This window comes from Nerophis lumbriciformis, linkage group LG08, assembly GCF_033978685.3.
Source record: "Nerophis lumbriciformis linkage group LG08, RoL_Nlum_v2.1, whole genome shotgun sequence".
Lineage (NCBI taxonomy): Eukaryota > Metazoa > Chordata > Actinopteri > Syngnathiformes > Syngnathidae > Nerophis > Nerophis lumbriciformis.
In genome coordinates this window covers 11433613-11455349 of record NC_084555.2, presented here as the reverse complement: position 1 = coordinate 11455349, position 21737 = coordinate 11433613, and the positions used below count along the sequence as shown (strand labels likewise).

The following is a 21737-nucleotide window of genomic DNA, read 5'->3' as shown; positions in this document are numbered from 1 at the left end:
TAATGACCACACACAATACAACCCCCTTCACATTTCTATTACATATAAGATGTCCGGGTCCACTGGACCCCCGGGGCTAATAGAAGTGTGGAAATTAATGTTCTGTGTACCACTTGCACACACACACACACACACACACACACACACACACACACACACACACACACACAGCAGGCCTAGACAGGAGGAGGACAGATGTTCTGTGTACCTACACAGAACATCAGAGGGTCAAATGTGCGAGAAAATGAGAGCAGGCAGTGTTGACAAACAATGTTGCAACCTTGTGTGGGAACCGCAGGTGCAGAAACCCAAAAGAAGAATCCCTGTGGGATGCAGAAACTGGCAGAGAAATTTTCCGTGCAACGTTCATATTGTTGTTACTCAGCCAGCGTTTGTGGGTCTGATGGACCCATTGTATTTTGTGGCTTTTAATGCCTCACAATCAAATACTTTTATGTTAAAGGGGAACATTATCACAATTTCAGAATTGTTAAAACCATTAAAAATCAGTTCCCAGTGGCTTATTATATTTTTCGAAGTTTTTTTCAAAATTTTACCCATCCCACAATATCCCTAAAAAAAGCTTCAAAGTGCCTGATTTTAACCACCCGTCCATTTTCCTGTGACATCACATAGTGAAGCCAACACAAACAAACATGGCGGAAAGAACAGCAAGCTATAGCGACATTAGCTCGGATTCAGACTCGGATTTCAGCGGCTCAAGCTATTCAACAGATTACGAATGTATTGAAACGGATGGTTGTAGTGTGGAGGCAGGTAGCGAAAACGAAATTGAAGAAGAAACTGAAGCTATTGAGCCTTATCGGTTTGAACCGTATGCAAGCGAAACCGACGAAAACGACACGACAGCCAGCGACACGGGAGAAAGCGAGGACGAATTCGGCGATCGTCTTCTAACCAACGATTGGTATGTGTTTGTTTGGCATTAAAGGAAACTAACAACTATGAACTAGGTTTACAGCATATGAAATACATTTGGCAACAACATGCACTTTGAGAGTGCAGACAGCCCAATTTTCATCAATGAATATATTCTGTAGACATACCCTCATCCGCGCTTTTTTCCTGAAAGCTGACCTGTCCAGTTTTGGAGTTGATGTCAGCAGGCCAGGGAAGCTAGGGTCGATAGGGGGTTTAGCTCGCTCGTCTGCGGGAACAAACTGCCGCCATTGCTTGCCGTGCTACCGAGGTCCTTTGTCCCTGAATTGCTCACACACTCTGGCAGATTCAATGGGGGTCTGGCGGCAGATTTCTTTGACTTTATCGTTGGAAATGCATCTGCTTTGAGTGTCGCAGGATATCCACACATTCTTGCCATCTCTGTCGTAGCATAGCTTTCGTCGGTAAAGTGTGCGGAACAAACGTCCAATTTCTTACCACTTTCGCATCTTTGGGCCACTGGTGCAACTTGAATCCGTCCGTCCCTGTTCGTGTTGTTACACCCTCCGACAACACACCGACGAGGCATGATGTCTCCAAGGTACGGAAAACAGTCGAAAAAATTTAAAATAACAGAGCTGATTTGACTCGGTGTTTGAGAAAATGGCGGATTGCTTCCCGATGTGACGCCACGTTGTGACGTCATCGCTCTGAGAGCGAATATTAGAAAGGCGTTTAATTCGCCAAAATTCACCCATTTAGAGTTCGGAAATCGGTTAAAAAAATAGATGGTCTTTTTTCTGCAACATCAAGGTATATATTGACGCTTACATAGGTCTGGTGATAATGTTCCCCTTTAAAATACTGAACGGATGTTTATTGTGATAAGGGAAAACGGATGTTCAGTATTTTAACATAAAAGTGTTTGATTGTGAGGCATTAAAAGCCACAAAATGCAGCGGGTCCTTCAGACCCACAAACGCTGGCTGAGTAACAAAAAAAATGAACATTACACAAGGGTTGAATTGTGATGATCCCAGAGAGTTAATAAAACATGTATTTTGTCAAAGTCACATATTTTTGAACAAAAATAGTCCTGTCATGCAAAAACACAAACTTTCTAACTATTTTGTAAGCAATTTAGCAAGCCCAAGAACATTGATCACCTGCCCCATAGGTCAATAAAAACAAACATACTACAAGCCACGCATAAGAAGACCGTTTGAATGGGATTATATGACCACCATGCAGGAACAGGAACAAAAAAAATGTCAACAAAAAGATTGCACTATATACTAAGGACGTTACTCTAAAACAGCACAATGATGAGTATGACTAATAGGCTCATTCACACACAATACATTCACAATCAAATTCATTCCAGGAACAGGAACAGGGACTTGCCAAGACATGGAATCGGACAAGACAAACACACAGGAATATACTTCATGAACAGCTCTATATTACCAGACCATTACGCGATTAATTGATTCATACATATTTGCTTCCCAATCAAATCACTGTTCAGGAACAGGAACAGAGACTTGTCAGGAACAGGAAGCCCAACAATACTCCTACAGAGAAAAACATTTGAAAAAGAGCACTATGTTCATTATGCCTAATATGTTAATCTATACGCATTAATTTCCCACTTAAATCACCCTACAGGAACAGTAACTGGCCCAGAACACGCACGCCGAGAAGACAGACCCCACGGAATAGTCTCCATTAATAACACTATATTATCAGACCATTAGATGATTAGTTGATTGTTTGTTTCTATTTGTATTGGATTTAGCACCATGCTAATTTCCATCTGTAGTCCTTTTATGGCACATATAACATCCACAATAAAATTAAACATGATTGAAAATACACAACAATATAAAAATTACACCATGATAAACAATTTCATATTGGCTTGCCAATTGCATCTCTGTCCAGCAACAGGAACAGAGACTTGTAAGGAACAGGAATCCCGACAATACACATGTTGAGGAAAATGGTCGAAAAACATCACTATATTATCAGACGTTTAATGGCTCGTTGATTCATACACATTGGCTCACCAATTGCATGACTGTTTAGGAACAGGAACAGGCACACATTAGGAACAAAAAGTCCAACGAGACACACACACGTAGGATATCGCTCCAAAAACAGCACTGTGAAGATTATGACCTATAAAATATTTTTTGCATATTCATTTCAAAATTAAATCACTGTTCCGGAACAGGAAAAAATAATTGTCAGGAACAGGAAGCCAGACAATAGACATAATGAGGAAATATTTCAAAAAACGTCATGATCAGTATGACGAACACGTTAATTTGTAAATATCGATTTCACAATTATACTACAGCTCAGGAACAGGAACAGAGTATGTATATTGTCGAGCTTCCTGTTCCTGACAAATCTAAGGAAAATAGTCGAAAAACATCACTATATCATCAGACGATTAATGAGATGTTAATTCATACACATTGGCTCCCCAAATGAATTACTGTTCAGGAACAGGAAGTCACAGAAGTAATTGAAAGAAGTTAATTTATACACATTCATTTCACAATTCAACCACTGCACAGGAACAAGGACAGGAACAGGAAGTCAGACGAGACAAGCAAATAACAATACTCCAAAAATGACATGTTATAAACGCAGAGAAAGGATGGGTTGAGAGTTGTATTCCTAAGTATTATTTTTAGGACTGTCAAATTGTTATTTTTCAAAATCAGATCAATCATATTTTGGAATTTGTACTGATCACGATTACCGTATTTTTTGGAGTATAAGTCGCACCGGAGTATAAGTCGCACCGGCCGAAAATGCATAATAAAGAAGGAAAAAAAACATATATAAGTCGCACTGGAGTATAAGTCGCATTTTTTGGGGACATTTATTTGACATAACCCAACACCAAGAATAGACATTTGAAAGGCAATTTAAAATAAATAAAGAATAGTGAACAACGGGCTGAATAAGTGTACGTTATATGAGGCATAAATAACCAACTGAGAACGTGCCTGGTATGTTAACGTAACATATTATGGTAAGAGTCATTCATATAACTATAACATATAGAACATGCTATACGTTTACCAAACAATCTGTCACTTCTAATCGCTAAATCCCATGAAATCTTATACCTCTAGTCTCTTACGTGAATGAGCTAAATAATATTATTTGAGATTTTACGGTAATGTGTTAATAATTTCACACATAAGTCGCTCCTGAGTATAAGTCGCACCCCCGGCCAAACTAGGAAAAAAACTGCGACTTATAGTCCGAAAAATACGGTAATAACAATCATGTTAGCATAATTAAAATGTAATAAATTAATGTTAGCATAATTAAAATTTGCTTAAGAAAAGACCCCGATATTTGTACACTAATACAATTTTGTTGTCAGAATGTCATCCAGAAACGTTTTTTAACGTTTTACTAGTCATACCAAAGACTATGAGAGTCATACCAAAGACTATAAAAATGGGACCCATTACCTCCCTGCTTGGCACTCACCATCAAGGGTTGGAATTGGGGGTTAAATCACCAAAAATCATTCCCGGGCGCTGCCACCGCTGCTGCTCATGCTCCCCTCACCTCCCAGGGGGTGATCAAGGGTGATGGGTCAAATACAGAGAATAATTTCGCCACATCTAGTGTGTGTGTGACCATCATTGGTAATTTAACTTTATGTCATTTGTTTGCACAAATCTTGGGAAGAGTTTAAGAACGTTCTTTCAGGCTGTTTATTTTGGAGTGAACTTTGCCAGCGAGCACACCAGCCAGAGTCTCTTTTATGGAGGTTAATTTGTGTCTTTATTACGAAAGCTTTTTTTTTTTTGACTGAAATTATGTAATTTAATTTTTTTGCCTCACAGAATTGCTATTGTGACATCCAGTGGACACATTTATAACAGCAGTTTATTTTGTTAAATTTTTTTTTAAAAAAGCAGCTAATTTTAATACTTGGCACACTCATCACGCGGGCCGGATAAAACCTGTTCGCGGGCCGTACGTTTGACACCCTTGGATTAGAGTGTTAATTGTCAGGTAGTGATTAGTGCACTAGTTCCCAGCTAGCGATTAGCAGGCTAGTCGCCAGCTGGCCATTAGCGACGCAATAATTGTATTTGAATATTGTTAGTATTGCACATTAACAGAGTACGTTTAAACTACTTTCATGTAAAATACAATCATTATTCCATATAAGATATATAAGTAGGGGGTCTCCACTACTTCTCTCCATCAGTTTAAGGGTCCTTGGCCTGGAAAACCTAAAAGATCCCTGTATTAGTATATTCATATATTATTCACTGTTACAAGCTGCCCTGTCAGGGCAGCCGTAACTGGATGTGGCCCTCAAGGCAAACACGTTGCCCTGGTTTAAGTCAATAGTTGAAGTCATTATTCTAATATATCAACACAAATAAAAAATACTACAGCACTAATACACAACCAATTATGTGAAGGCATTAAACATTAAGGGGGGGGAAATCAGGTTGCTAATTAATTATGAGGGCGGCGTTAAAAAGCTATCAAAGAGACAAGCTGTTTCTCAGTCTTAGGTGACGTGGGTATTGAATTGCACACACAGTGCCTACAGTACCTGCCATACATAATAATGACCTTGTCTATTTTTAGTCCACTTATTGCTGTCCACAGTCTTCCTTTAGTGCTCTCAAGGACGACATAACCCCTTTTGCAGGTATACGGATCGGACCGATGACTAATTATGATGGTGGAGATCTGAGGGGCGAAAACAACATCCATTTAAATCAGTGGTTCTTAACCTGGGTTCGATCGAAGCCTCGGGGTTCGGTGAGTCGGGCTCAGGGGTTCGGCGGAGGTCAAGACACACCTGACTCATTGTGTATATAAAAACTTCTCCCTATCGGCGTATTACGGATACGGCAACAGCAGAAGTCAGACTGATTTGCAGGTGTGTAATTTGTTGTGAGTTTATGCACTGTGTTGGTTTTGTTCTTTGAACAAGGTGATGTTCATGCACGGTTCATGTTGTGCACCAGTAAAAAAACATGGTAACACTTTAGTATGGGGAACATATTCACCATTAATTAGTTGCTTATTAGCATGCAAATTAGTAACAAATTGGCTCTTAACTAGTCATTATTAAGTACTTATTAATGCCTTATTCGGCATGGCCTTATTATAACCCTAACCCTCTAACCCTAGCCCTAACCCTCTAACCCTAACCCTAACCCTAACCAAATAACTCTAAATTAAGTCTTTGTTACTTAGAATATGTTACCCATACTAAAGTGTTACCAAAAACATATAACCTTGTCTTGAATTTGAAAAAATACAACATTTTATTTTTCACTAAAGAAGGGTTCGGTGAATGCGCATATGAAACCGGTGGGGTTCGGTACCTCCAACAAGGTTAAGAACCACTGAATCAAATGTTTTAAGTTGATAGTTGCAACTGAACAATACTTTAAAGCAGATTGTATTCCCTTGTGTACATACTGTACTGTTTTATAGGTAAAGCTGTGTGGGCTGGTCGTCTAGACCAGTGTTTTTCAACCACTGTGCCACGGCACACTAGTGAGATACAGATTATGTAATTTCACCTATTTGGGTTAAAAATATTTTTTGCAAACCAGTAATAATAATCCGCAAATAATATGCCGTTGTTGAGTGTCGGTGCTGTCTGAAGCTAGGCAGAGTAACCATGTTATACTCTTCCATATCAGTAGGTGGCAGCAGATAGCTGATTGCTTTGTAGATGTTGGAAATATGGTTTGTTGTCGTGATCACAATATGCGGACGACAGCGGGAGGCACTGTGCAGGTAAAAAGGTATCAAACACTTAAACCAAAAGTAAACTATAGGCGAGTGCCGCTAATAAAAGGCATTGAAGCTTAGGGACGGCTATGCAAAATGAAACTAAAACCGAACTGGCTGCTAAGTAAACAAAAACAGAATGCTGGACGACAGCAAAAACTTACAGCGAGTGGAGCAGAGACGGCGTCCACAAAGTACATCCGTACATGACATGACAATCAACAAAGAAGGCTAGCAACAACTTCAACAGTCTCGATTTGTTTTTACAAAGCAGGTGCAGGGAATAGCACTCAAAGGAAGACACGAAACTGCGACAGGAAAAGCCACCAAAATAGGAGCGCAATACAAATAACTAAAACACTACACACAAGAAAACACCAAAAAACTCAAAATAAGTCACGGCGTGATGTGACAGGTCGTGACAGTACACCTACTTTGAGACAAGAGCTATAGCGATGCATGCTTGGTTATGTTTTAAATTCATATCCAACTGTCAGGTTCAAACATCCATGACATCTATTAAATAAGACAAGAAGCAAGGAAATAAACAGAGACAGAATTCAATTTGCTCAATTTGAGGAGAGACGCGGGGACTGTACTCTCTGGACAGTCTTCCACCACGCTCTGACAAAAAAAGGTGTACGTCTCCTCCTTTATTTGAATATTCCCTGTTTACACAACAACAGCTGTTTCTAAAGGAATGGGGGGTATGTACACAGCTCTTGTTTTTGGTCACATTGAAAACAAAAGAAAAAGATGCCTCGGGCTTGGGCTGGTCCTAGACCTAGCTTGGGTAGGTCTTGGATTTCGATAGATAACCCCTCCCATCGTACACAGCGGAATTTTCCAAGCCTTTGGCTTGGTGCAACAAAGACAGCTTTCATCTGTTCACTGGGAACTCAGGGAACGAAAAGTTGAGTTTCATTTTGTTTATGCTTTCTGCTGGTGGTGTGCCTCAGAGTTTTTTCAATGAAAAAAATGTGCTTTGGCTCAAAAAAGGTTGAAAAACACTGGTCTAGACTGAAAGCACAGCGGGGATTCTTCCCTGCATGTAAATAAGCCACACATCGATTGCTGTACAGAGAAGCACAGAAAATCCCCTCTGAAAGGACACGGGAGCTGTGAATGCAGCAGAAACTGATAACGCTCGCCAAGATTTGATGCAGGAGGGATTCCACATCCTCACATTCCTCCCCCGTGCAATTTGCTCTGTGCGTTTATTGTAACCTCACGAGACAACGGGCGCCAAAGCCCGGCAGTTACATGACGGCCATTCCCTGCCGGAGGTGCCGCAAAGATTACATCAGATTTCTCAGGCTCCTGTGTGCTTTATTAAACTGAAGGAGTCATCCATCGATTGATTTCCTCGCCGGCCGCGCTCTATTCTGGCATTTCTCTCGGCTTCTGTCCATCTGGCTGCCCTATATCTGCTGTGAATGTGACGTGTGGATGCCCATCACAGCCTGGTGGAGGTCATCGTCGGCAGGCAGTCATCAGGTGGGAACGCGTGACAAAACTTCAAGACTATAGAAGATACACTATATTGCCAAAAGTATTTGGCCATCCATCCAAATGATCAGAATCAGGTGTACTAATCACTTGGCCCGGCCACAGGTGTATAAAATCAAGCACTTAGGCATGGAGACTGTTTCTACAAACATTTGTGAAAGAATGGGCTACCACCTGTGCAATAAATCCAGTCGTGAAATTTCTGCGCTATTCCAAAGTCAACTGTAGGCTTTATTATAGGAAAATGGAAGAGTTTGGGAACAACAGCAACTCAGCCACCAAGTGGTAGTCCACGTAAACTAACAGGGAGGGGTCAGCGAATGCTGAAGCTCATAGTGCAAAGAGGTCGCCGACTTTCTGCACAGTCAGTTGCTACAGAGCTCCAAACTTCATGTGACCTTCCTAGTAGCCCACATACAGTACGCAGAGAGCTTCATGTAATGGGTTTCCATGGCCGAGCAGCTGCATCTAAGATATACATCACCAAGTCCAGTGGTGTAAAGCATGACGCCACTGGACTCTAGAGCAGTGGAGACGCGTTCTCTGGAGTGATGAATCACGCTTTTCCATCTGGCAATCTGATGGACGAGTCTGGGTTCTGAGGTTGCCAGGAGAATGGTAAATTTCGGACTGCATTGTGCCGAATGTGAAATTTGGTGGAGGAGGAATTATGGTGTGGGGTTGTTTTTCAGGAGTTGGGCTTGGCCCCTTAGTTCCAGTGAAAGGAACTTTGAATGCTCCAGGATACCAAAACATTTTGGACAATTCCATGCTCCCAACCTTGAGGGAACAGATTGGAGCGGGACCTCTTCCTCTTCCAACATGACTGCGCAGCACAAAGCAAGGTCCATAAAGACATGGATGACAGAGTCTGGTGTGGATGAACTTGACTGGCCTGCACAGAGTCCTGACCTGAACCCGATAGAACACCTTTGAGATGAATTAGAACGGAGACTGAGAGCCAGGCCTTCTCGACCTCTCACCAATGCGCTTTTGGATGAATGGTCGAACATTCCTATAAAAACACTCCGCAACCTTGTGGACAGCCTTCCCAGAAGAGTTGAAGCAGTAATAGCTGCAAAAGGTGGACCGACATCATATTGAACCCTATGAGTTAGGAATGGGATGGCACTTCAAGTTCATATGTGAGTCAAAGCAGGTGGCCAAATACTTTTGGCAATATAGTGTTGTTCAGAAACATGCAGTAGTACCGCAACTTAATTGGGTCTCTTAACTCAAAACACTTATATCTTAAATCAATGTCTCCCATTGCAATGAATTGAAATCAATTTAGTTGGTGCTTAAATCCTCTGCTCACTGCTCCCCTCACCTCTCAGGGGGTGGAACAAGGGGATGGGTCAAATGCAGAGGGTAATTTCACCACACCTAGTGTGTGTGTGACTATCAGTGGTACATTAACTTTAACTTTAACTTTAACTTTAAACACACAAATTTGATCATGTAACATGCATTGTAATACCCAAATTTTAAATACAAAACATTGTATACAAATAATACAATAGAACAGTGTTTCTAGGGCGAGCTAATTACCGAAAAGGCTGCCAAAAAAATATCAATTTCTGAGCTGTGGTCTGTACGGGTCGCAGCAGTACTCAGTTGTGATACATTTTTCCACCACTTGTGGCAGTAATGACAATCTTAAACCGAAGAAGTCTGGAGCTTAAGTCCTAGAAGTGTCTTGAGCGCAAAAAATATGACTACTGTGGTGAAGCCGTTTTCTCCTTTTCATGTCAATTGTATTGACAGTTCAGTTAAGAAACATGTTTATTATCAATTTAGTTGATCAATTTTACTACAACATAATTGTCAGAAAGTTTTATCTTATTCTGACGCAGTCTTAAGATGTTAGGTTTCCTCTGCTCTTATTTTGGCGATCTAGTCTGGGACCTCATTTCCTGTTTGTAGCGTTTTCTGCGTGATATGGGCTCTTGGGTGATGGTGTAAACAGCATCGTGTGCGTTCCAGACTAAAATGTGAGTGTGCGGCAAATTATATCATCATGCAGAAACATTGTTGCAAACAAACACTCGGTTAAGGCTGCATTTAACACACTATAAGCATTTTAGCATGAATAACAGTGCTATATTCGCCAAATACTTGCATTTTAGTCAGGAACGCACATGATGCTGTTTACGCCATCATCCAACAGCCCTAATTACGCAGAAAACGCTACAAACTGGAAATGACGTCCCAGACTAGATCGCCAAAATAAGAGCACATGAAACCTAACATTTTAAAACTGTGTCAAAATAAGATAAAACTAAAACATTTTCTGACAATAATTGTACCCTAATTTATTGCCGTCAGTCATTTAAATCCCTTCATATGCAGTATATATACATTGTTAGTACTTATTCTAGTCAGCCTGACCTAAGGCTAAAGTTTGTATGTTAAATAAATAATAATCTTTGTGATTAACACGTGATTTCATATCATTTGACAAGGTTGTAAAGTTTAGGTAGGCAGATACAAGTATTGAATATGATACAAATCAAGAGGAAGATTACTAATTCAGTGTTAATAAAAGTAAGGCCCCGAGGTAAAAAAAAATAAAAATTAAGAAACCCTGCAATAGAATATACTGCAAACAAATGCAGTAGTTTTATGAAGAAATGTAATAATAGTATATACCATTTTATGCACACTATATAATATTGCACAATAATGGTGCAGACTAGCAGAGACAGGCCCGGACTGTTTTGATCAGGGGTCCCCAAAATCCGGCCCACAGGAAGTCCCAAGTTTAAAAAAAAATGTTTTTTTTTTTTTTTAATCTTTCCTTTCTAATCCATTTTCTACCGCTTGTTACTCTCGGTGTCTCCTAGCCGCTCAGGCAAATCATATTGTCTAAAAATGAATTTTCCCATCGATAACGAGACAATGTTAAATGTTGATGAACATCAATGTTAATTGATGTTAAATGACAAAACGGATTATAAAGACAATGTATATATGTATATATATATATGTATATATATATATATATACCGTATTTTTCGAAGTATAAGTCGCACCGGAGTATAAGTCGCACCTGCCGAAAATGCATAATAAAGAAGGAAAAAAACATATATAAGTCGCACTGGAGCCCGGCCAAACTATGAAAAAAACTGCGACTTATAGTCCGAAAAATATGGTATATCTATATATATATATATATATATATGTATGTGTGGGGAAAAAAATCACAAGACTATTATTTTTTCCCACACATACATATATTGCGCTCTACTACGGTATCGAGCACTATTTTTTGGATAACCTTATTAAGACATATATATATATATATATATATATATATATATATATATATATATATATATATATATATATATATATATATATATATATATATATATATATATATATATACATATATACATTGTCTTTATAAATATATATATATATATATATATTTATATATATATATATATATATATATATATATATATATATATTTATAAATATATATATATATATATATATATATATATATATATATATATATATATATATATATATATATATATATATATATATATATATATATATATATACAGCCCAATGCAGCCCCCGAGTCAAAAAGTTTGGGGACCCCTGGTTTTGATGATCTATTTCTGTAATTCAAAGAATATCATTCTCTTCTTCTCAGCACTGTCCTTCACACTCACTTTCTATGTTTCCATGCTTGAAAAACCCAGTAATGTCAATATCTTGCTTCTCAATTATTTCCTGTTACACTATCTCTCAGAAGAAGAAGAAAGGCTGGAAGGGGGCCTCTGACAGCGACTAGTCATGTATTCAAATTAAACAGCATCAACAATTTATTATTGTATTACCGTAAAATACAATGACAATATCAGAATAATGTCAAAGAAACTATCGGAATCCCCCTTAGGGGGCCTCCTCCCAGCAGCCAAAAGGCTCATATGCCCAATGACACTGACAGAGGAATTAATTAATGACAATGACACTCTGGCTCAATGTCATTGATACTGTCAGAAATCCCCCTCGAGGGACCCCTACCCTCATTTACTCTTGGAACTTTAACAGTCTGCGCGCGGCCACTCGTCGTGACGTGATCTGAACTTTTGCTGACTGCGCATCGAAATACAGTTAAAAATTAATCAAATTCGGAGTCAAATATATTGTACAAACGGTGTACATACAAATACACATATATACATACATACACAAATACATTACATACCTACACACTCAAAGTTCGTACATCCACATGCACATTCACTGTACAAACATACATATACACATTCTGTACATATACATTCACTGTACAAACATACATATATACATACTGTACATATAAAAGTGCATATACATACTGTATAGGGATGTCCGATAATGGCTTTTTGCCGATATCCGATAATCCGATATTGTCCAACTCTTTAATTACCGATACCGATATCAACCGATACCGATATCAACCGATATATACAGTCGTGGAATTAACACATTATTATGCCTAATTTGGACAACCAGGTATGGTGAAAATAAGGTACTTTAAAAAAAATAATAATAAAATAAGATAAATAATTAAAAACATTTTCTTGAATAAAAAAGAAAGTAAAACAATATAAAAACAGTTACATAGAAACTAGTAATTAATGAAAATTAGTCAAATTAACTGTTAAAGGTTAGTACTATTAGTGGACCAGCAGCACGCAAAATCATGTGTGCTTACGGACTGTATCCCTTGCAGAATGTATTGATATATATTGATATATAATGTAGGAACCAGAATATTAATAACAGAAAGAAAGAACCCTTTTGTGTGAATGAGTGTGAATGAGTGTAAATGGGGGAGGGAGGTTTTTTGGGTTGGTGCACTAATTGTAAGTGTATCTTGTGTTTTTTATGTTGATTTAATCAAATATAAAAAAAAGATTAAAAAAAAAACAAAAACAAAAAAACGATACCGATAATAAAAAAACAATACCGATAATTTCCGATATTACATTTTAACGCATTTATCGGCCCTGCCGCTATTATCGGAAACCTCTAATACTGTACATACACTCATGCATATAATCACGTTCCATCAAACATATATGAAGTATGTTGCAACCCGCGGCTCTAGAGCCGCATGTGGCTCTTTAGCGCCGCCCTAATGGCTCTTTGGAGCTTTTTAAAAAAATGTATGAAAAATGGAAAAAGATGAGGGGGGAAAAATATATTTTTTGTTTTATAATGGTTTCTATAGGAGGACAAACATAACACAAACCTCCCTAATTGTTATAAATCACACTGTTTATATTAAACATGCTTCACTGATTCGAGTATTTGGTGAGCGCCGTTTTGTCCTACTAATTTTGGCGGTCCTTGAACTCACCGTAGTTTGTTTACATGTATAACTTTCTCCGACTTTCTAGGACGTGTTTTATGCCACTTCTTTTTCTGTCTCATTTTGTCCACCAAACGTTTAACGTTGTGCATGAATGCGCAAAGGTGAGTTTTGCTGATGTTATTGACTCTGGAGTGCTAATCGGGCATATTTGGTCACTGCATGACTGCAAGCTAATCGATGCTAACATGCTATTTAGGCTAGCTATATGTACATATTGCATCATTATGCCTCATTTGTAGGTATATTTGAGCTCATTTAGTTTCCTTTAAATCCTCTTAATTAAATTCATATCTCATGACACACTATCTGTATGTAATATGGCTTTTAATTTTTTGCGGCTCCAGACAGATTTGTTTTTGTATTTTTGGTCCAATATGGCTCTTTCAACATTTTTGGTTGCCGACCCCTGCCCTATGGGAAACTGGGTAACACATGGCACACTGACAAAGCTTAATCTATTTTTACTATAACAATCTACAAGGTTAATAGAGTCTGCTTCTCTTTCTTCCCCTCCATTTATCTGCTTTCTTTTGTATTTCAAGTTATTATTACATATATGTATTGTTGCATTTGAACAATTGTATTGTTGATAATAGAGGTAATTATTGTTATTATTCATTATCAATAGTGCTATTTCTATTGCTCCATTTGTAGGTTAATAATGTTCATTGTCATTATTATTTATTTCACTAACTGCGTCTTTGCTATCACTTTTACCATCATATCTATACATGTCCTATTTGCTGATGTTGTTCTATTGTTGCTGTTGTTATTGTTATCCTTGTGTTTGCTGCTGTTGTTGTTGTCGTCTCTCTGTCTCATCTCCCTCTTGTCCCCAAATTTCTCTTTCTATCCCCTCCTGCTCCGGCCCGGCTGCACCAAACATGAATATAAATCCATTTAATAAAGTCTAGTACAAATAAGGCAACAAGAGAAGTATCCCACACTTCTCTTTTGTAAAGTCAATGTGTACAGCCGACATGGGCATTTACATCAACTGTATGATTTGCCTGAGAAGCTGGACAGGACAAAAAAAAACAAAAAACAAAAAAAAACAAATTTGCCTTTCAGGAAGCCAGAAGTAGAAGAGAAACAAAAACAAGAGAGAAGAAACAGGAAAAGAGCGGTAAGACTTAGTGTGGATCTATGGCCACACGCAGACCTATCTTAATGACCATGCACATGTCCACCATACACACCAAAACAGATGTGCTTAATGCTCTTAAATGTGCTTTGTTAGCCCCATAGTCAGTATACAAAACGTAGGAATAAGCTAATACTTCTTTTAAAGAATTAAAAATCAATGAATAAATATAAACTGGCTCACCATACATGTTCTGTATCCCAGGTGCTTTGCTCAAATTCCTACGCCCTCACCCTCCTCATGTTGGCATCAGTGATGATGAAGGTAGAATGTAATGCTCTTATCTGACTGTTAGAGTGCCCCTTATTAATATATTACAGAAAATGTTGCATGCACACTGTACAATGTACATTTTTTGTTTGCTTATTTGTATTTATTTTATTACGCAGCTGCTAGACTTTTGACAAGAACAAGAAAGTTTGATCATATTACGCCTATACTGGCTCACCTGCACTGGCTTCCTGTGCACTTAAGATGTTACTTTAAGCTTTTACTACTTACGTATAAAATACTACACGGTCTAGCTCCAGCCTATCTTGCTGATTGTATTGTACCATATGTCCCGGCCAAAAATCTGCATTCTAAGAACTCCGACTTATTAGTGATTCCCAGAGCCCAAAAAAAGTCTGCGGCTATTCGGGCTCCAGTACTATGGAATGCCCTCCCGGTAACAGTTAGAGATGCTACCTCAGTAGAAGTCCCATCTTAAAACTCATTTGTATACTCTAGCCTTTAAATAGACCCTCCTTTTAGACCAGTTGATCTGCCGTTTCTTTTCTGCTCTGCCCCCCTCTCCCTCGTGGAGAGGGGGCACAGGTTCGGTGGCCACGGATGAAGCGCTGGCTGTTCAAAGTTGGGACCCAGGGTGGACCACTCATATGTGCATCAGTTGGGGACGTCTCTGCGCTGATGACTTGTCTCCACTCAAGATGATCCCCTGCTGGCCCCACTATGGACTGGACCCTCAGATGTGGGGGGGTCCCCACATCTGAGGTCCCCTCCAAGGTTTTTCATTGTAGCCCATTGGGTTGAGTTTTTTTCTTGACCTGATGTGGGATCTGAGCCGAGGATGTCATTGTGGCTTGTGCAGCCCTTTGAGACACTTGTGATTAAGGGCTATATGATTAACTATTTAAGAAACCAACGTTATTTTCTGTGTGTAAATTGTAAATATTTAGTATTTTAGTAATGCTATTTGCATATTTTATATATTTTTTATTTTTTATAGGTTGATTTTATGGTTTGTATTAACATTAATCTCGCCAAAGCCAACAACTTGTCCATTATTCTCTGCAATTCCTCTGTCTCACCCTCCTCCCAAGTCAAGAGTCTGGGTGTCATCCTCGACTGCACACTCTCCTTTAAAGGGGAACATTATCACAATTTCAGAATGGTTAAAACCATTAAAAATCAGTTCCCAGTGGCGTATTATATTTTTCTAAGTTTTTTTCAAAATTTTACCCATCACGCAATATCCCTAAAAAAAGCTTCAAAGTGCCTGATTTTAACCATCGTTATAAACACCCGTCCATTTTCCTGTGACGTCACATAGTGAAGCCAACACAAACAAACATGGCGGATAGAACAGCAAGATATAGCGACATTAGCTCGGATTCAGACTCGGATTACAGTGGTTTAAACGATTCAACAGATTACGAATGTATTGAAACGGCTGGATGTAGTGTGGAGGCAGGTAGCGAAAACAAAATTGAAGAAGAAACTGAAGCTATTGAGCCATATCGGTTTGAACCGTATGCAAGCGAAACCGACGAAAACGACACGACAGCCAGCGACACGGGAGAAAGCGAGGACGAATTCGGCGATCGCCTTCTAACCAACGATTGATATGTGTTTGTTTGGCATTAAAGGAAACTAACAACTATGAACTAGGTTTACAGCATATGAAATACATTTGGCAACAACATGCACTTTGAGAGTGCAGACAGCTCAATTTTCATCAATTAATATATTCTGTAGATATACCCCCATCCGCCTCTTTTCCTGAAAACTGATCTGTCCAGTTTTGGAGTTGATGTCAGCAGGCCAGGGAAGCTAGGGTCGATAGGGGGTTTAGCTCGCTCTTCTGCGGGAACAAACTGCCGCAAATGCTTGCCGTGCTACCAAGGACCTTTGTCCCTGAATTGCTCACACACTCCGGCAGATTCAATGGGGGTCTGGCGGCAGATTTCTTTGACTTTATCGTTGGAAATGCATCTGCTTTGAGTGTCGCAGGATATCCACACATTCTTGCCATCTCTGTCGTAGCATAGCTTTCGTCGGTAAAGTGTGCGGAACAAACGTCCAATTTCTTGCCACTTTCGCATCTTTGGGCCACTGGTGCAACTTGAATCCGTCCCTGTTCGTGTTGTTACACCCTCCGACAACACACCGACGAGGCATGATGTCTCCAAGGTACGGAAAACAGTCGAAAAAACGGAAAATAACAGAGCTGATTTGACTCGGTGTTTGAGAAAATGGCGGATTGCTTCCCGATGTGACGCCACATTGTGACGTTATCGCTCCAAGAGCAAATATTAAAAAGACGTTTAATTCGCCAAAATTCACCCATTTAGAGTTCGGAAATCGGTTAAAAAAATATATGTCTTTTTTCTGCAACATCAAGGTATATATTGACGCTTACATAGGTCTGGTGATAATGTTCCCCTTTAAAGCCCACATAAACAACATTACCCGGTCTGCTTACTTTCATCTTCGGAACATTAATCGTCTTCGCCCATCCCTTACTCCTCATACTGCTGCCATAGCCTGGTCACGTCTCGCCTGGACTACTGCAACTCTCTTCTGTTTGGTCTCCCTCACAAGTCACTTCACAAACTTCAGCTTCTCCAGAACTCTGCAGCCCGGATAATCACCAGAACCCCTTCAATCCAGCACATCACCCCTGTTCTGCAGCAACTCCACTGGCTACCCATCAAACATTGCATCCACTTTAAAATAATTCTCCTGACTTTCAAAGCCATCCATAACCTCTCTCCATCATATCTCTCTGACCTGATCCATGTCGCCACGCCCTCACGTTCCCTAAGATCCTCTTCATCCATCCATCTCACTGTCCCTTTATTTAAACTGTCCACCACGGGTGCCCGAGCTTTCAGCCGTTCTGCCCCACATCTTTGGAACTCTTTACCACCAGACCTTCACAACTTAGATTCAATATCCCTCTTCAAATCAAGACTCAAAACACACCTACTCCTGACTGCTTATTCATTGTAATCATATTTTATTTTCTCTTTGTTGTTGTTGTTTTTTTTATTTTTTTTATCCAATTTGATTTTATTGTTGTGATTTTGTACGGTGTCCTTGAGTGCCCAGAAAGGCACCTTATAAATAAAATGTATTATTATTATTATTATTAATTACACTTGATAGAATGTATACATATTTTATAATTTTATAGAAAACATTCCTGTTTTTAAAAAAAATTTAATGAGTGTGTGATGTGCTTCAATCAGTTAAATATTTAAAAAAAAATATATATCTATATAAATATATATATTGTTTTTTTTGGGGGGGGGGGATTTGGAGTCCCTATTGACCCCCTTTGCCTAGGGCCCCCGAATACCTTGAAAGGGGCCTTAGTATATTGTTTTGGTTTGGATGAAAATTGAAGAAAAACATAAGGGGTTCTAGACTCTACCTTGAGGTATCTCACAAATAACATGATGGTATATTGCCTTGGTTTGGATGACGATAGTAGTAGTCATTTTATTTCAGACCCAGGGGGATCCATATCACAGAAGAAAAAAACATACAACGATAAAACCCAAATAAAAGAAATACAAGCAGAAATAAAATAAAATACATTTTGTATAAAAAAAAAAAAATTGAAAAAAAACCTCCACAATATTCAATATCCAGCATACATTCAACAACAAAAATAAAGGAACTCCAGGATACTACCTAGAGAAATTGCATGATTGTATTGTATTGTATTGTTGATTGTATTGTCTTGGTTTTGATGGCAATTGTGCAAAACATTTAGGGTTCCAGGACACTACCTTGAGGGATCTCACTAATTAGTAGTGTAGTTTATCATCCCGAGAACCAGTATCCTCTGCTGTGGAAATTTGTGTTTTGAATATTTGTTGTACTTTTTTTTTTGTTTACCAAATGTGTAACTCTGACAAAAGAAAGAGAACTAATACAAATGTCCACTGCAGAGGACGCTAGCTTTTCCAAGGGTATTTTTTTTATATTCTTAGCTCTATCGAGCTAGATTTGAATGCTGCCTGAGATGTACGAATACACATACTGTACATATCGCATATAAAGTACTAATTGCCTTTGGAACTAGGATGTCATCTCTTTTAATGACTTTTGAAAATGATATGAGTTAACTTGCAGCCTCCCCCTGTTTGCGCAACGTGTTTTAAATCTCTCTGCAATCAGAAGTTCCATGAAGCGGGGGAGTCGATATTTCCACTCCAACACGATGATGAAAAGAGTCTCACTTCTAATCTCCATAAAGATTAGCTGTGCAAAAATGAAATAAATAGCGTGTCGTAAAGGCACAGTCAGATGTGAGTTTGAAATGATTTATTTCAAACCCACTGGAAATTGAGGGGTCAAAGGAAAGTGGGGACGTACATGATTGAAATTCTCAGCACGTAGATAGGAAACAGGAGAAGATCCATCAGCATGCTGAGATATGATTAAACAAATCCCCAGATTGTCAACAAATACAACCATGGCTTGAAGCCGAATCGTTTCATTCCAAATCTGGCACGTGCTCTGTTTGCAGGGCATGGCACGTCACTTCACACACACAACACATTATTATCATTATTTTAACATCTAAATAATCACAAATATTTGTTATAATCTTTTGTATGTATTTTCTTTGTTTTTATTTATGCCATGAACACTCATTAGTATACGTTTTATAAACAGTTATAAATGTAAATATAAATGTGTGTGTGTATATATATATATATATATATATATATATATACATATATATATATATATATATATATATATATAAACCCGGTTTCTTTATGAGTTGGGAAATTGTGTTAGATGTAAATATAAACGGAATACAATGATTTGCAAATAATTTTCAACCCATATTCAGTTGAATATGCTACAAAGACAACATATTTGATGTTCAAACTGATAAACTTTTTTTTTTTTCCAAATAATCATAAACTTCAGAATTTGATGCCAGCAACACGTGACAAAGAAGTTGGGAAAGGTGGCAATAAATACTGATAAAGTTGGGGAATGCTCATCAAAACACTTATTTGGAACATCCCACAGGTGTGCAGGCTAATTGGGAACAGGTGGGTGCCATGATTGGCTATAAAAACAGCTCAGTCTTTCACAAGAAAGGATGGGGCGGGGTACACCCCTTTGTCCACAACTGCGTGCGCAAATAGTCAAACAGTTTAAGAACAACGTTTCTCAAAGTGCAATTGCAAGAAATTTAGGGATTTCAACATCTGCGGTCCATAATATCATCAAAAGGTTCAGAGAATCTGGAGAAATCACTCCACGTAAGCGGCATGGCCGGAAATCAACATTGAATGACCGTTACATTTGTTCCCTCAGACGGCACTGTATCAAAAACCGACATCAATCTCAAAAGGATATCACCACATGGGCTCAAGAACACTTCAGATAACCACTGTCACTAAAGACAGTTTGTCGCTACATCTGTAAGTGCAAGTTAAAGCTCTACTATGCAAAGCGAAAGCCATTTATCAACAACATCCAGAAATGCCGCCGGCTTGTCTGGGCCCGAGATCATCTAAGATGGACTCATGCAAAGTGGAAAAGTGTTCTGTGGTCTGACGAGTCCACATTTCAAATTGTTTTTGGAAATATTCGACATCGTGTCTTCCGGACCAAAGGGGAAGCGAACCATCCAGACTGTTATCGACGCAAAGTTCAAAAGCCAGCATCTGTGATGTTATGGGGGTGCATTAGTGCCCAAGGCATGGGTAACTTACACATCTGTGAAGGCACCATTAATGCTGAAAGGTACATACAGGTTTTGGAACAACATATGCTGCCATCTAAGCGCCGTCTTTTTCATGGACGCCCCTGCTTATTTCAGCAAGACAATGCCAAGCCACATTCAGCATGTAATACAACAGCGTGGCTTCGTAAAAAAAGAGTGTGGGTACTTTCCTGGTCTGCCTGCAGTCCAGACCTGTCTCCCATCGAAAATGTGCGGCGCATTATGAAGCGTAAAATACAACAGCGGAGACCCCGGACTGTTGAACGACTGAAGCTCTACATAAAACAAGAATGGGAAAGAATTCCACTTTCAAAGCTTCAACAATTAGTTTCCTCAGTTCCCAATCGTTTATTGAGTATTGTTAAAAGAAAAAGTGATGTAACACAGTGGTGAACATGCCCTTTCCCAACGTCTTTGTCACGTGTTGCAGCCATGAAATTCTAAGTTAATTATTATTTGCAAAAAAAAAATAGTTCATGAATTTGAACATTAAATATGTTGTCTTTGAAGTGCATTCAATTGAATATGGGTTGAAAGGGATTTGCAAATCATTGTATTCCGTTTATATTTAATAAAACACAATTTCCCAACTCATACGGAAACGGGGTTTGTACTTGTATAGCGCTTTTCTACCTTCAAGGTATTCAAAGTGCTTTGACACTATTTCCATTCACCCATTCACACACACATTCACACACTGATGGTGGGAGCTGCCATGCAAGGCCATAACCACGACCCATCAGGAGCAAGGGTGAAGTGTCTTGCTCAAGGACACAACGGACATGACGAGGTTGGTAGAAGGTGGGGATCGAACCAGGAACCCTCAGGTTGCTGGCACGGCCACTCTCCCAACTGCGCCACGCCAGTCCCCAAAGTTGTGGCTATACGATTAACTAAACACATGTTTCTGATTGCAATCCAATAACCATTTTGCCATTAAATAACAGAGAACATACTAAACAACTTCACTTTTAGTAGTAACTAAGCAAATGGGTTTTAAAGGCCACTAA

At 38.9% G+C, this 21737-nt stretch overlaps 1 protein-coding gene across 1 annotated transcript in view; it reads right to left on the bottom strand.

The window, feature by feature from the left end:
• Positions 1 to 1165: 1165 nt before the first annotated feature.
• wdr25 (WD repeat domain 25) overlaps positions 1166 to 21737 on the bottom strand; it is a 323171-nt gene continuing 302599 nt past the window's right edge. Inside the window, exon 8 of the mRNA XM_072913639.1 lies at positions 1166 to 1259. The gene's annotated coding sequence lies outside the window, so the exon portion shown is untranslated. The remainder of the gene's footprint in view (positions 1260 to 21737) is intronic.